General features: G+C 54.5%; 1 long non-coding RNA gene across 1 annotated transcript; it reads left to right on the top strand.

Moving 5' to 3' along the window:
• The first annotated feature begins 61 nt into the window (after window positions 1-61).
• On the top strand, window positions 62-8,021 carry LOC124417119. Its single transcript, XR_006931107.1, has 3 exons — window positions 62-4,717; window positions 4,900-5,187; window positions 6,262-8,021. It is a non-coding gene; the product is annotated as an uncharacterized LOC124417119 (long non-coding RNA).
• Window positions 8,022-16,354: the final 8,333 nt, after the last annotated feature.

The following is a 16,354-nucleotide window of genomic DNA, read 5'->3' as shown; positions in this document are numbered from 1 at the left end:
AAACAAAGGCGGCGCGCGCCCCTGCCGCGCATGCGTGCTGCGCTTCTCCCCTCAGCCCTGCGCCTCGCGGGGGTTGGGCCGCGGGGACCCGGCGGCGGTTCCAGCATCCGTGGGTCTGAGGGTCTGTGAGTCTGTCTGCTCCTGGGCCCGGGGGTACCTCCGCAGGGCCCACCCGTGGCTGTGATGCGTGATAGCCTGCCTGGTACGTGGTAGTGGTACTTCAGAGGTGGTCTGGGGACCTATTGACCCATAGCCCAGATGAGTAGGAGCCAGGAGGACATACGGACCCATAACCCAGGTGTATAGAAACCAGAAGGACTACAGAGCCATCGTTCACATGAGTAGGACCCAGAAGGTCCTACAGACTCCTAATGCAGATAAGGAGGAGCCAAAAAGACCTACAGACCCATAACCTGGATGTATAGAAACCAGAAGGACCTACGGACCCATAACCCAGACGAGTAGGAGCCAGGGGGACATACGGACCCATAACCCAGACGAGTAGGAGCCAGGAGGACAAGAGAAATGGGAATGTGGCCATCAGCACACACAGCTGCCTCTTGCAGGACTCTGCACGCTCTTGTGATGGGCAGTGGGGCACGGAGCCTGGGGAGCTGGGCAGTGCGAGCAAGCTGTGAGCTGTGGTGGGTTCAGCCTGCTGCAAGAGAAGTTCCTCAGGCCTCTGGGAGCTGAGCTGCAGCGCATCTGGGGAAGCCTCACACCTACTCGCCCTCTCTCACGCTGCCTGTCCCTGTCCACGGGCTCCAGCCTGCAGGCAGCGCTGCTTCGGGGCTCCCTGGTTCCCAGCGCTTGCGTTGCTTTGGCAGGAAGTGACCAGCTGTTGTGCAGAAAGCTGGCCTCCAGCCAGAGCCCGAGTTCAAACACAGCCCAGCAAATGGCCTTTCCCCCTTCCTCCGTGCTGAAAGCCTTGCTCACAGCCGTAATTCTATTTATAATACCCAGGAAAAGCAAGCTGAGACTTTCCCACAGTGCCTGCCTTGCAGGCGATTGTTGTTCGGGAAGCTGGAATGTACACGATATTATTTTTGAATCCCCCGGGAAGGATTTCATTGCGCGTCCCTTCGTGTCCCCATCTGTGCCGAGGAACGTTTTGCTGAGCGCGAGGCCTTTGCTGCTGCTTGCAGCTCTGAGAAGCTTTGCTGAGATGCTTTGGGTGTCTCTGTGCCTGCAGCACACATGTGTCCGCCATCCCCAGTGCTTCTGGGTATTTTGCAGGGTGCCCAGATGTGCTGCTAGGATGGTGGTTCCACCCCTGCCTGCCCGTTCCCAAGGCACTTCTCACTGCCAGTGGGGTCTGTGGCACGTGTGACTCTTCCATTTGCCAGCACTGCAAAGCAGTGCGCTGCTGTTGTTCTTAGGGCATTTCTCTGCCCCTTTTTGCTGTCCTTGCTGTACAGCAGCGAGGCTTTGCTGGGCGCTGTCATCCTGCTGCCTAGAGTGACAGTTCACTAGGCAAGCAGCTTCCCAGCTCCCAAAGCTCTGTGCGTTCTTTTAGCATGCCATCCCACGTGGCAGTCCAGCAGAGTGTGTTCCTTTCCCGGCCTGGGAACACTTCTTGTGCTGCAACCACCGTGAGGTAGGGCTGGCACCTCAGAGCTGCTTTGCTGTTTGTTGTGCCAGTTTTAGGATTCGTTATCCCAAATTCCAGGTGATGATGTCTGCAGGCCTCGACGTTTAAGGGCCTGGCAGCCTCACAGTGCTGCCTGGGGTGGAAGATGCCAGGTGGAGAAAGGCGAGGAGGAGATGACAGGAGGACAACTGGTTGGTCACAGCCTTCCTGAACATGGGACTGACAGCAGAGATGCTACCCAGGTGTTCAGGCCTGCAGAGGACAGCAGGGTTCCCGTGGGAAGGGATCGTCTCTTGAACGTTTGCTCTGCATTCTTCCTTGGCATCAGTCCTGGCCATGAGTTTGTGTGAGAAACGGCCATAAGTGCGTTCACCCTTCTGGCTGGCTCCGTGGCAATGCAGTCACCAGCTCCCCGCCGACCTCGCAGCCATGCAGCCTCGCAGATAAGGAAACCCGTGCTGCTGCAGAGCTGGTTGTACTAGGGAAGCTGTAGCCTTTCCCTCTGCCTGCTCCCACAGTGAGTACCGCGTGCTTTTCCCTTGGCTGCGCCCTCACCATCGCAACCAGAACCTCAGAGCCCTCAGTGCCACATAGCTGTGTCGGAGGGGTGCTGTCTCATGGAAAACATTTAGGATCAGAGCTTTCAAATTAAAGATAGAAAAAGGTCGGTAGCTTTCCAAGTAATTAATACCCTGTAGTTATTTAAAACTGTCTTTAGAAATGTGCCGTTCTGAACTTTCTAGGGCTGAGAACGTATCTGGGAATACAGTTATGTCTTCAGCTGCAGCCTTTTCACCCTGCTTTTGTGATTGCTCTTTTTCTGTTAGGATCTTGTTTTGCCAGGGGGAAAAAAAAATACAAAACGGAACGCTGCCAAGAAATTTTGTTTTCATACCTTGGTCCTCCCAGGCTGCCAGTTTGGCCTTCCTGTGCTGACACGTATTGCATTACCGGTGCTGCAGCACCAGCAGCGTTCCTGACACCTGGTTTTGGCTTCCCATGTTTCTGGGTGAGCCGTGGATGTGCTCAGGGAAGCCGGTCGGCCTGCAGGGCTGTGAGGCTGGAATCATGTCTCAGAGTTCTCGTGTGATTGTCCACCTCGGGGATGGGTTTTAATGGCTGAAGCAAGCCATGCTGATACAGTTTTCTGCTGTTCCTTCGTATTTCCATCGCAGTGAGTTGATTCCCTGGCAGACCTGCCTGGAGCTGGGGGTCAGAGCTGAGGCACGGTGCTGCCATCCATGTCCCTCTGTTTTTTAATGAGCTCTGTCAGAATTTGTTACTTAGCCATTAAGTGGTGTCAGCGCAGAGTTCATGCATGAGCTAAGTTGAAAATCTGCTAGGTGTGAATTAGTGATGAGAGAAAAGCAGGTCAAGGAACATGTTGTTTCAGAGCACGCTGAGCTTCAAGCTTAGCAGAGGCGATACTGGTGCATCCAAGGTCTTGAGCAGGCAGAAATAAGAACATAGGCAGGAGATGAGAGCAGGTGATAAGACGTGGTAGCCCATCCATCGGTCCGTTGTGGTTCTGCATGTCACCAACGAGCAGCGTGCTCTGAAGATGTTCTGGGCCAGTCCCCAAGCCTTTGCAGACATCAGAGGGCTCTGCTTGCATCAGTGAGATGGTCATGGGTTCAGGTGCTGCTGCGAGAGACATGTGGATCCCCAGCAATCCTGCACAGTGTCAGGATGGGTTGCCCTGCAAAGGGAGGCAGGGTTTTACCTCAAGTACTGGAAAAAGACACTTCCTCCGCCTGTGATCACTTGGCATAGCACCACCTGGAAATGAGGTGTGATGGAAAAAATAAGCCACGAAGAACAAAGCCTACAGCAAAGGCAGGAATGTGTAAGTGAGAGGTTCGGGCATGTGGCTCCCAGCTTGTGGCTGCGTCAGCTCGCTTCCCTTGGTCAAAATAAAGGTGTCTGAGTTTCTCTGCCTCTGTTTGCTGTGATGGGAGGATGCTCACTGCTTCTTTTCTGCGTCATCTTGGCCTCCCTGTTCCTCTGTGCCCGGAGCCCTTTTCTTTGGCTGCTCATGGTGTCGGATGCTCGTGGTTCGTGCTGTAGGATACAGCCAAGCCCTCTTGGTGCAGGCTCTGGTGGATGGCACCGAGTGCCAAAAACGAGCCCTGGGGAAACATCTGAGGACAAATTGCTAATGAAGAGAGAGGAGTGCTTTTCTGGAGGGACCCGCCTGGGGAAAGGAAGGCCTTTGGGGAGCTAAATATTGTGTTTAAAACATAAAGGCAGGAACATGCTTCCCAGCGTGCAGACAAGTGGCATGCAAGCTGCCTTGTTTTGTGGCACACCGGTAGGTGCAAAGGAAATGCTGTGGCTGATAGAAAGCAAAAGGGCTGGTGGATGTGACATGGAAAGCAGACGGGCTGTGAGGAGGTGTCTTGCTCTGACACACTGCACATCTGAATCCAGCTAGGTCTTCGTATTGATTTTTGTAAAAGCCCTTCCAATTACTTTTGCAATGAGCTCATTCCTTCTGGCACATCTCCTCTCCCTTGTTCATTTAACACAGGCTTTGTCGCACCTCTCTTCAGCCCTCTGCGTGTGAGCTGGGAGCAAGCAGCTCTGTTGTTGTCCTCAGGGAAAACCAGGCACCTTTGGGGCATCTCGTCTTGGCTGCTTTTCAGCGCTGCGTGACAGTGGGTTGAATGGAGCCGGAGGTGTTTCTAATAGAGCTGTCTGAAGTCAGCCAAAATACAGCTGGCGTGCTCTGCACCGGCACAGCAAGGCTCGCTCAGAAGCTGCCTTTCCTTTTGTTTCGGTGTTTGGGTTCCAGGCATGTTGTGAAGTGATGCTGGAGGCTTTGCCTTGGCTGTTGGCTGGGCAGCCTGGTGGTCCAGGAGCGCAGATTTGCTCCGGGCTGCAAAGTGCCTGCTTGCTGAAGCTTCTGGAAACAAAGAGCTGAGGAGCTCACAGACCTGTCCAGGCAAAACACCTCCTCTGTTTGCTCTAATAATACTGTTTTTCTCAATTCTACACCCCCAAAACAATGTGTCTGGGCCTGTTTTAATCCACTGGATCACTCGGAGGCTACAGCTGAGGTCTGGTATCCGGATGTTTCCCAAACCTGATCCTGCCCATGTCCCATCCTGCGGGCTGCTGGAAGAGGTAACACCATTCCTCTTTCCCTTACCGCCTGCGCACATCTGTGCTTGGGGTTGCTCTCTAGAAACCCTCATGCTCCTATATGGCTCTCCCATGGTTTTCTGCACGTGCAAGGGCTTCTGCTCGGTGTCTTTCCATTCCCACGTGGTCGGATTCATAAAGCTGATGTTTCTGTGTCCCCACAGGAATTTGCAGGCTCAGTGAAACTGCTCAGGTCTCCCCGCTGAGGCTGACTATGTGTTCACCCTCCAGACTGCTTGGGAACGAAGGCAAAGAGAAGAACATTGTCCCGCAAAGCCACGTGCCTCGCTTGCAGTCTGGGAGCTGAGGCACAGCTTCTGACTTTGCTCTGCAGCCCCTGTGTCCCAACCACAACCCAGGACACTGATCAACCTGAAGCTGCTGGTTTTCTTGTGATGGGCTCCTGTATGCGTTCCAAATACTGTTGAGGCTGCTCTGTGGGTATTTTTAGTGTGAGTGAGTATAAATAGGCACGGGTACTTGTCTCCTAGAATTTTCTTCTTTAAGGTTTAATGGATATTTTGCCAAGAGATGGAGGTCGATTGTTTATTCATGACGTGGATTGCTAAATTGCTAGATGCCGTGTAAGTGTGCAACCCTTTCTATTGGCTGTCTCAAAACCCCAACTTCACTTTAGTAGTGTTTCAAAGTTGCTGCACTCTGTGGGGTTTTTTTAGGTGTTATTTAGATTACTTGTATAAAATTGCATTCTTGATTTGAAACAGCCCCAGAAATCTCTGTTGGGCATGCAGAGAGGAAGAAACCTCTCGTATTCTGGAGGTGTAAAGTCTGTATTTCTTATGTAGGCTCCTTTTAAGGTAGATGATGAGTGGCTCTGGATTTTCATCTTGCAGGGAAGACCACAGGCCCTTTCTGGGGCTGCCAGCGTGCATAGCAAGATGTAATGTGTGTAACCCTGTGGGAGGCAGGAACACGCATGAAAAGGTTTTGGGGGAAGACCTCCACCTGCTGACAGCGCTCTGCCCAACGCAGCCCAGGACTTTCGCTCCCTCCTTTGTCTCAAGGGCCATTTCTGCTTCCAGCTGCGTGCCCCAGCACAGTTCTCCAAATGCAGGACTTCCCATTCCTCTTTGGTGAACTCTGTGATGTTACTGTTGCCCATTTTTCCATTTTTTGCCTTGCAGAGATGCTCATGGCTGTCTGGGATGGTGCTGGGTGCTCCCCTGCCCACGTCCGCCCGACATGCAGCTCCTGCCCCACTGTGTGTGAGCGCTCTCCCTGGTGGGTTCTCTGCAGGGGTGTGTGCTGCACATTGTTTTCCAGCATTGTTAGGAGAGCAGTGGGAATCTGGTGTGGATTTCTTAGCTTGGAACACATTCAGATGCCAAAACTTTTCATGCTGAGTACCTAGCAGTTCTCCTTGTTCCAGGGAAATGCTGTTTGAACAAAGCTTCGCATGAAGAATGGAGAGAGGAAATAAAAGGAGGGGGAAGCAGGAAAAGGGCCTCTCCAGGCTCTGCACAGCTTTGCTCTCAGTTAAGGGCTCAAACACCTTTGTGTTGCAGGTGCATCAGGTGCCAACGAGGAAAACAAAAGCCTCTTCTTCATGAGCCCACGTCTGCAGTTATTTCCAGTGCCTGTGTCCTCGTGTGCATCCTGCAGCCCTTGGGGCTCCGACAGCAGGCACTGAGAAAAACCAAGCTTGGGAAAAATCTAAATACTTCCCAAGGAAGAACTTCAGGAAATGCCCATCAAACAGCTGAGCAGGGGATTCCTGAGCAGGTTTCCTGTGCTTCTTTGAAATGCTGATAAAAAGCTTCGTGAGATACCTGCACAGAGGAATTTCCCAAACAGGGCACTGAAAGCTTCACACCACAATGTATGCGTGATACTGGAGCTCCCACACGTGCTGGGTGTTTGGATAGCGTTCTTAGACCTGCTGAAACCTGCGTAATGTAGTAATTATGGGCTGCTAGCTGTTGAAAGGACTCGTGAAGCTACTCCAAGGGGCAGCTGTCACCTGGGTCCTTCGGATCCCAGCTCATGTTTGCCTCTGCACGTCCTCAGCATGCAAACAGGGCTGAGGGAAAGCACCCTGCCTCCTCCTGTCCCTGGGTGCAGGAATGGCAATGGCCGGCAGCACTGACATCTGCCTCCTGGTGTGACCCCAAGGATGTGACTTTGGGACAGAACCAACATGCAGCCAGGCACCCCTGAAATGAAGCAGGGTTATGGGATCCAGCTCTGGCATTAGTGTGCAGTCCTGAACATCTGCACCAACATTTGTGTGCCCAGCCATCATTGCAGCACCTGTACCCATCTGAGCTGGCGCTGGCTGCAGCATGAAGCCAGGTGAAGGGGTGGGTTCTTTGGGACTGGCAAAATATCCCATGTGCCTTTCAGTGTTTTCCTCTTTTTTTTTTTTTTTAATTATGCTTGGAGCCTCTTCTGAACAGTAAAACCTAAAAAATATTTGGGAAAATATTAATGTGTCACTTTTGGATCTGACAGTGTTTGTTTGTTTGCTTGTTTTTGAGGGTAGCAATTTACAAAGTCCTGCTTTTGGGTCCTTCCTTCCCCACATCTCTGCTGGGAACTGCCGGTGCCCCCATCCCACCACGGGAGCCCTGGGCTGGGAACACAGCAGTGCCTGCTGCTGGGGAGGTAACACTGCGAACCAGCCTGCGCATCTTGCAGCCTCTACAATATTGCCAAACCTTGTAACACAGAACCAGATCCCTTTCCAAACCAGCCCCTTGCAGCCCTTCCTTCCTCTCCAAACTGCACCAATCTCCAGCCAGAGCGAGCCTTGGGTCTGCCCTGCTTCACCCACCTCGTCGCTTCTGTCCCTGCCTCGCATCTCCCCGCAGCGGTGTTCCGACGCCTCGCCTCTCTCCCGCTGGCTGAGAGCAGCGTGGATTTCCTTCCAGCGTGACGGTTGGGGTCACTCTTTCACAACGAGCGCTTTCCTCCCGGTACGATCAGCTCAGCGTCGCGTCCCGCTGACGCCCAACCAGGATTTCAAGCTTTTGGGACTGCCTTCCCTGGAAAAAATTAGCGACATGTTTGATTTTAAATAGCGGAAGCGTGCGGGAATAAGCTTTTCTGTGTGGGTTCGGAAGTTTGCTAAAACACTCAATGAGCTGCCTGGATTTCTCTGAGTCTGGATCCGGTGAGGGAGCTGGGATCTGTTCACTGTGCAGCACTGCGCAGCTCACAGTGACTGGATCCATCCCCTTGCCTCCCACTGTGGCCCTTGTGCCCTCCTGGGTATCCCGAAGCTGGGGGAGAGCTGCCTGCTGCCTCCCTAGCGCTCTCCCCATCCTTTCGCTCATCTCAGCCCCTTCCACTGTGCCCTCCACCCCATAACACCTTCTTGCTGCAGCCCAGCCCAGCCAGGGAGAGGATTTGGTGCTGCTGCACTGTCAGCTCAGCCTTGGGGTCACCCTGGAACCGGGCTTGGTCCCATCCCCGGTAGCCGAGGGGATGGAGTCAGTGGGTCAGAGCATCTTTGGGGGTCTGGCTCCGCTGTTATTCCATGTGAAAGCCACCACAGGGCAGGCGAAACCATGTGGGAACTTCCTGACCCCACGGAGGAGGTGGAGGGGAAGTGGGGAGCCGCCGGCGGTGGGAACTGATAGTATGAGGAGGGGTCTGTGTGAAGCCCAGTGTGTTTTCCTGTGCCACATGTCATGTCAGACCTGGGGATCCCATCCTCTGTGTGCTGAGAAAAGCTACCTGCGCTCGTTTCCTGCACCAGGTGAAGAGTTGCAGTGTTATCCATTAACCTGAGTTAGTCTCGTAACCATAGTGCTCAGCTAAATATTGCTCGAGGCCACAAAGCTGGGCCTCGGGTCCCCCTTTCCTGCAGCATCTTGGGGGCAAGCAGGACTGTGTGGGTCCTGGATGGATTTGTAGGGGCGACTGAGCCCCACTGTGAGGGCTTGGGGGCTGCAGCACTGCGATCGCTTTGGGATGTGGGACTGCTTCAATGCTGAATGCTGTTGGCTTTTGGGGACATAGCAGCACAACCTGGGGGAGCCCGTAGCGCAGGGGACACATGGACACCCCGGTTGTCCCCACTTTGCCCTGCCTGCTGCTGGCAAAGCCGCCCTTCCTTCTGCCTGGCCGAGCGGCCCAAGCCAGACCCCATTTAATTCAGCAAGTCATGAATTCGTAATGCTTATTTACCACGCAGGGCCATGAATATTTGATGGCTAACTGAGGAAAAGCAGAGGGGCTGGCACAGAGCGTGGCTGTACCAAAACTCAGATGGAAGGATGCAGCGTCCCCCCACTGAGCCCTGCAAAGCCGGGCAGGCAGGGGCTGCAGCGCTGGGCCAGCAGCTGGAAGATATCAGCTGGAGGGAGCCGGGCGCGGAGGGGGAACCACAGACTGGAAGGGATGGAGGGGAATTCAGAGAGCGTGGGGGGCTCGGGCATCTCCAAGCTGTTGCAGCTGGCTGAGCCTGATGGGATGCGACAGCTCCAGCCGGGCGTGCGGCCACACTTGGGCTCGTCCTCAGCGTCCTCATCCCCATCGTGGGTGACGTGGCCCAAGGATACTCCAGCAGCCCCCACCACGCCGATAAGGTGGCCCTGAGCCAGCAGGGCTGCGATGGCACCCACTCCTTGAGTGACGCGCGGCTCCTCCCGCAGTGCTAACACAAGCCAGGCCAGCCCAAGTGACAGGACAACCCTTTTAGGGTAGCAAGGACCCTGCTGGCTGGTGCTTTTATCTGTCCCTGGGGAATGCAGTGGCTGCACTGACAGCCATGCTGCCTGCCCCAGATTTTGCTGTTGGGGCCCCAAACCCATGCCTGTGGTCTCAGGGATCACACCAGACCCGGAAGGGAAGCTGTGGGGATCTTCCCTGTGGGGGTGGCCCAACGGACTTACAGCCCCTTTTTGGCTACGGGAATGGGGACAGCACAGAGCTGGTTGGACCACAGCGGAAATTAAAGCCATTCTGGGGAGCAGAGAGAACATTCCACGCTGTCTGAGGGACATCAGGGTACCAGCCCGTGTTGGGGTGCAGCATCTCAGTGCCCGCAGCCCTTTGCCCTCCTCACTTCTCACTGGGGACGTGACTCCGCTCATGCTGGTGGGGCTGCTATCGGGGCTGCAGCTTAGGGGATTTGGGAGCATGGCAGGCTCAAACAGCTCTGCTGTGGTTTACGACTGCAAACGTTGAGGAGCCTCCTGCAAAGGCCCACACTTCCTCCTGGTGCAGCAAGGGCAGGGCAGATTGAGCCCAACGTCAGCAAGGTGACAGTGCAGGAGCAGGGGGACAGAGGTCAGATGGAGCCGGTCTCAGCGCTCACCGCAGCGCTCTGAGCTCCCCAGGGCAGGTGTGTGCAGCACCAGGATGTGTCCCAGTGCCTGTTCACGTTCTGGTGCTGTGTCCCCTCTCCCCCTCTCTCCAGCTGCAGTATTTCAGAAGGAGCAAGGATTCGGGGATCAGCAAAGGGCACGAGGGCAGCTTTGGCTCCCTCTGTCCATGCGTAATGCCGCTTGTTATTCCGATCAATTCATCAGCACTTTTGACCAAATAGGTCAAGAGCACGGAAAGATCTCTGAGCAGCCTCTTGCCCCTCACTGCCCTGTCTGGACCAGGGATGGGAGCCGTGTCCCCTCTGCTCAGCACTGGGGATGGGAACAAAGGAGGCTGTACCCAGCACTAGCCTTGCCTTGCCCCACTGCAGTGGGGGCTCTTCCTCCACCTCCTTGCTCCAGGAGTTAAAACCTTCCCTCCGGCCTGGCGCTGCTGATGGAAAGTTTATATATAGCCTTTTGTTTTTGCCAGCATCCCCCTTGAGTTTAAATAGCTCTGCCCCGTCCCTGGTGGTGACCCCGGATGTATTTATAGAGAGCTATCGTGTCCGTGCTCTGCACTGAGCAAACCCAGCTCATGCCATGCTCTCACAGCAGCAGCCTTTGCGAGGAGATCTCGAGGGCAGGAGGCAGGCAGCTGGGGGTCACTGCTTGGGGGCTGCTAGCTGGAGCAGTGCCAGGCTGCAGGGCTTCCTTGAGGGTGGGCACAGACGGGCTGCTCCGGCATCTTCTGCTGCATGAATTGCCGTCATTAGGCTTCAGGGTGCGCACCGCCGGCTGCGTTTCTCTCAGGGCTGCCATTTCATGTGTCCCCTTCTCTCCTTGTGAGTCACACTGGGGAAACATGCCACGGGTGTGAGCAGCACCCAAGGGTTAACCAGGAGCCCGCTGCCACCTCTCCCCCCCCCGGCTCCCCCGCGGTGCCCGGCTCCGCTCTCACCCCGGAGGTCTGCACCGCTGCCGGCCTCCCTCCCATCTCAGCTCTTGACTATTTAAGGCAAATCTCCTCGCCGGACTTTAAACAAAACCCGGCTCCTCTCGCTCTCCTCGTTTTAAATAACTCGCCTGGCGTAAACATAACGAGGCACGAGCCTATAAATCAGCCGTTCCCAGGGCTTGCCTGGCAGGGTGCGTGCGTGCAGGGGGCTCGCTGGACCCCTGAGCTCTGGGGCTCGGCCAGGAGCTTTTAGGGTTCCTTGGGGTGTAGGAGGAGAGATAACGGGGCTCCGGGGTGGGGGGGGGGGGGGGGGCATGTGGAAGCTGATGAGATTATGGGGTTGTCAGCATTAGGGTAGAAAAACAAAGGTTGCAAAACATTTTCCATCATAGCCCCTCGCTTGTAGTGCTGAGGCTGGAATTTTCCAGGCCATAATTCCCTTCCTGAAGATGGATTATTCCTGGGAAGTTGGCATGTAAGAATTTGGGGTGGGAGGAAAGGGAAATGGCCAGGTTGGAGCTGATGGGGAGCCATGGATTGGGAGCCACCGGAGGGGTGGTGGGGATCTGTTACAGACACAGGTCTTGGAAGTGCTCACAGCATGGTGATCAGTGATGCAATGGGTGTTTGCAGGAATGTGGGATGTGGGGAAATGCCTGGAGTGCAGGCACCAGCACAGCATGCAGCCCGGGGTTGGTCCCATCAGCTGAAGCTATTGGTGCTCAGTGTTTATGTGCTGCGGTCAAAGCAGAGCAGAAGTAATTGCAGCTCATCCTAGGAACCATCCCTTGATATAACTCTTTGTTTTCTGCGGTTTCCAAGCCGTGCCAGGATTAACGTGAGCTGAGCTCCTTCATGCTGGGTGTCCAACATGCCGACATAAGCGGGTTCATCTAAACAGTCCAGTTTAAACAAGTCTGGCATTTCTGGGACAAAGGATTGGAAAGATGGATGGCTTTGGTTTGCTGCCAAAGCTTGGAACGCTGAGGGGAGAGACTTGGGGCGCCCTGGGGACAGAGACAGGGACGTTCCCTGATCCTGTTGGGAACACCCTGGCTTTGGCCAAGCCGTGGAGCCCTCAAAAGCCCTGTAGGCTTGGCAAAGCCGTGGTGAGCGTCTTCTGCACGGGGATGGCCATGGGACTGGTGAGAAGGTGCAGCCATAGCATTGGCTTTCCTGACTCTGGGAGGCCACCCACTCCAGCAGGATTGATAGAGCAGCTTCTTCTGAGGTGGTCATGCTTCATTTAGCTCTCATCCTCCCTTGACTCACTAATCCCTCGTTATCCACATGACAGAGGAGCAGCAAACAGCCCTTGGATGGGAGCGCTGGCTCTGAGAGGAGGGCACGGTTCTGCACAGGGAATGGGAGGCTGGAGCTGTGAGGCCGAAGCCACCAGGAGCTCTGCACATGTTTGGCGAGCTGATATCTCCCCCAGGACGGGGTGTAGAAAGTAGACTCTGATTACTGAGGTGTCCTCAGTGATGCTCAGAGTTCCCCCAGCCCAACAAGACCTTAGAGAACAGCAGCGAGGAGGAACAAAGCTGCGAGGAGGCTCCTCCCCTACCCTGGAGGCCACCAGGGGCATGCACACTTAGTTCAGGGGTCCCACAGGAGCACCAAGAATCCTAAGTAAGGTCATAATAAACAGAAAAGAGCTGATTGAAGGCTTTTCCAGGCTAGTGACTACTGCTGAGAAAGCACTGCATCCAGGCTGGAGCAGCAGCCATCCTTCGTGTCCCATCCCATGAACCACAGAGCGCTGCGGTGCCTGGGGAGCCGAGCGATGCTGCGTGCGCTGGGGCTGCTCACTTGGGTTTTTGGCCATCTGTTTTGCAAGTCGGAAGGTCGTGTGTACATTGGCCGTGTTGCCAAGGATTCATCCACAACAAGTCCTCTTGTTTTGTTTTCCAAGGTCTCCAGCACATAAAAGGGCTGGACGTTAATTCCCTGCGTGAGCATGGGCTTTCTTTTCTTCTCAGAAGAGCTCTGGTTGTGCTTTCTGGGATGACCAGGGAATGTATCACATAGCCCTTCTTGACTTGTAGCTGCTTAACAGCAAATTTTGGGAGCGCATCAGCCTTCTGTATGCTCCATGATGTCTGTAGGGATGAAGGTGATGTAACAAAGGACGGAGGACTGGAACTGATGGTTGGAGTCGGACCTGCTGCTGGGACGTGCTCCATCCACTGCCATCTCAAGGGCAGGGAGGGATCCTGATGCTGACATCCAGAGGTGTTCCAGCACGGTGACACCCAGCATGCTCCAACACACGAGGACAGTGTGACACGGTCACACCTCCCAGTGGCTCAGGTTGAGCCCCGTCCTGTCCCTCTGCTCCACATGAGCTGGAAGTGGCACAAGTGCCAGAGCTGGGCGCAGGGAGGGCTGTCTCTGGGACCTTTCATAAGTAACCACAGAGAAGATTCCCGCTGCTTTATTCGCCCATAATTAATATGACAGTGCAAGCAATACATTATTAAACTAACAGGATAGCAGCGTGTTGTTACTGCGCTGCACAAGCTCAGAAGTATGCTGATTTTTTTTTTTCTGTGCATTTCATCTTCAAGGCAAAAAAAAAAAAAAAGAAAAAGAAAAGAAAAGAAAAAGAAGAGCTTTGGGGCAGACTAAAGCCAGGTGAATTTCCTAGGTGAATAAACTGCAAAAGCCATGCAGCGTTTTGCAGCGGGGGACTGCAGGCATGCTGCATCTGCAGTCCACCAGGGAAAAGCCTGCAGGCTCGTTGTTCATGCTTCTGGCTCCGAGAAGGCACTTCTGTTTGGTGCATTTTTTATTCAGATTTCCTAAACTTGAGCTCTTCTCACTTCTTTTTGGTCCGAAGCCCACTGGGCGGCTTTGGGACGTCACGGGGCGCGGCGAGCAGGGAACGGCCCCAGCTCTCAGCTCCTGCAGCGCTGCCAGGAGCCGCTCCGAAATGCCCATAAAAGCCGCTTTGCAGAGATCTGGTGCGTCTGAGCAAGCATTTGCACACACCTCCGAGCCCCTGTCTGTCTCACTTAGCTTCAGCGCGTCTCCTGGGGCAAGGCAGAGCCGGAGAAGATGGGCAATGACGTGCGGGAAGGAATTAAAGTTTGAAAGCGCTCAGAGTAGCTGCTGCAGGCATGTGATGTGGGACGAGCCCCGGTGTCTCCCCATTGTGCTTTATGGGACACCCCAAATCCTGTGCTGTTGGAGCTGTCTGCATCCCATCTTTTGGCACCCAGGTCCCCTCAAATCCCAGCCATCCTTCGTGCTGATCTTCCTCTGTAGTAGTGCCCCGGAGTCACTGGGATGCTGCAGAGGGGAGCACAATACCTGCACCTTGCTGATGCTAAGCACCCCGAGCGCTGCCTTTGCACATCCTCCTGCTGCTCTGGAGCCCTTGTGTCATGTACACTGACCTCGAATCCAACAGGATTTGGGTCTCCGAAGGGGCAAAGCACTTTTGCTTATTGGCTTAGTGATGCTGGGTGCTCTGGGCCTCAATTTTCCCATCTGTAAAATGGGTATCACCATGATATATATACATATTTTTTAAAAGTACTAGCTTAGGAAAGGAGATTCGGGGTTAACAGACCTGAAGAACCCTCAGAAATGGAACTTCTGGCATTCTCACAGCTGAAGGTGTGAAATGCCTGTGCGAGGTTTACGCATCGGTGTGTCGATACCTATGAGGTGGGGGGCCCTTGTGGGAGAGGTGTGGCCACATGGTGCTCAGCACAGGGCACGCAGAGTGCTGGGAGCTGCTCTTCATCTTTGTCAGAGAGGCGGAAAGGGCTGCGGGACCGGGGTGACCTCTGTGAGGTGGAGATGGGAACGGGGGGTGGAGAGACTGCAAGAGGGTCACCAAGGATCTGGGCTGGGGTAGTTTGGCCAAACGGAGGCCCAAATGGGTCCATTAGCAGTGACAGCTCCTAGACTAGTAGAAAGACGGTGGAGCTACGTGTCCTTTGGTAGGGGCAGATGATAGAAGGTGGGATTATGGCCACAGATGGTGGCTTGGCATGGCTGGGCTGGATTTTAGGGAAAACTTCTTCCCTGCAGGAAGGTGGGAGCCTGGAGAGGTGGTGGGGCTCCATGCCTGGAGGTTCTCGAGCCAGGATTGGCCTGATCCAGCATTGGTGACAGTCCTACTGTGAGCAAGATGTTGGATGGAAGGCTCTGGAGGTCACTGCCCACTAACACCATAAAACGCTATAATGGGTTGGTCTCCAGATGTTTGGATGCTGATCCATACTGAAAACAGCAACTCAGCCCCAAAGCGTCCTGCAGCTGCTGGCCAAAAAGGTCTCTGAGAGCTGATTTAAGGTCCTGTAAACTGCCGTCGGTGACTCCAGCAGTGTTTGCTCAGTGGTTTTGGATATGTGAGCCTTCCCGGACAAGAGTGGGAGGAGGAGAAATCTGTGTTGGTGGTGAGCAGAGGAAAACCCATGTTGTGCCTGGAGGATGCACGCTTTCCCATCAACATCCCTCAAACACTTTGGAAACGACACGGGTATGTCCTCTCTGCTCTGGGACAAGTGCCAAGGCTCAGCTTCCAGATAAGCAGTGAGAAACAGCAAAACAGCATAGCACCTCCTCCAAAGTGCAGCCTGTAAGGGCTTGGGGCTAGCAGGGATGAAAGGCAGCTCCTGTGACAGCCCTACAGTCCCCCAAGGGGAACTCTGCCTCCCTACAGGCAGGTGGCTCTGTGTTTTATCTTGCAGACCCTTTTGGGTGCTGTCAGCGTATGCAGCAAGCTGAGTGGGGCTTGTACCCACATAGGAGATGTGAACACAGATAAAAAGGTTTGGGAGAGGACCTCCACCTGCTGGCAGTGCTCTGCCCAATGCAACCCAGGATACTGCTCACTCCTTTGTCCCAAGGGCACATTGCTGGCCCACGGTCACCTCAGTGCCCCCAGCACCCCCGGGGCCATTTCTGCTTCCAGCTGGGTGCCCCAGCACGGCCCTGGGGGTTGTTCCTCCCCAGCTGCAGGACTGTGTGCTTCTTGCTGAACTTCATCAGGTTTCACCTTGATTTCTCAGCTGATTGCAACCTGTTTTTCACTAAAGTACTTAAGCAATACCTCTCCAGGACGTGCTCAGTAGTTATGAACACTCAACAGCCTTCACTCTCAAACCAGGCTGCAGAGGAGGACGCTGCTGGATGGGAGATGCTTTGGGGTGAAGAATGCCGCTGTGAAATCATATTGCGTGGAGAAGCTTGGTCTGAACCAGGGTCACCCTCTCGGATGCTGCAGCTAAAGCTGAGCACCTCCGTATGGAAGTGGGGACTGCAGAACAACCCAAAGAAAAAGCCCTCAGCCTGAATCTCTGCAGGCATCATGTTTTCACAGTTCTCTCCTGTTTCTTCTCTGACTCTCACCCCGCTGTGTACTCTGCTTGC

The sequence above is a fragment of the Gallus gallus genome, chromosome 10, assembly GCF_016699485.2.
Source record: "Gallus gallus isolate bGalGal1 chromosome 10, bGalGal1.mat.broiler.GRCg7b, whole genome shotgun sequence".
NCBI lineage: Eukaryota > Metazoa > Chordata > Aves > Galliformes > Phasianidae > Gallus > Gallus gallus.
The sequence above is the reverse complement of the archived record's forward strand: the minus strand, read 5'-3'. Positions and strand labels throughout refer to the sequence as shown.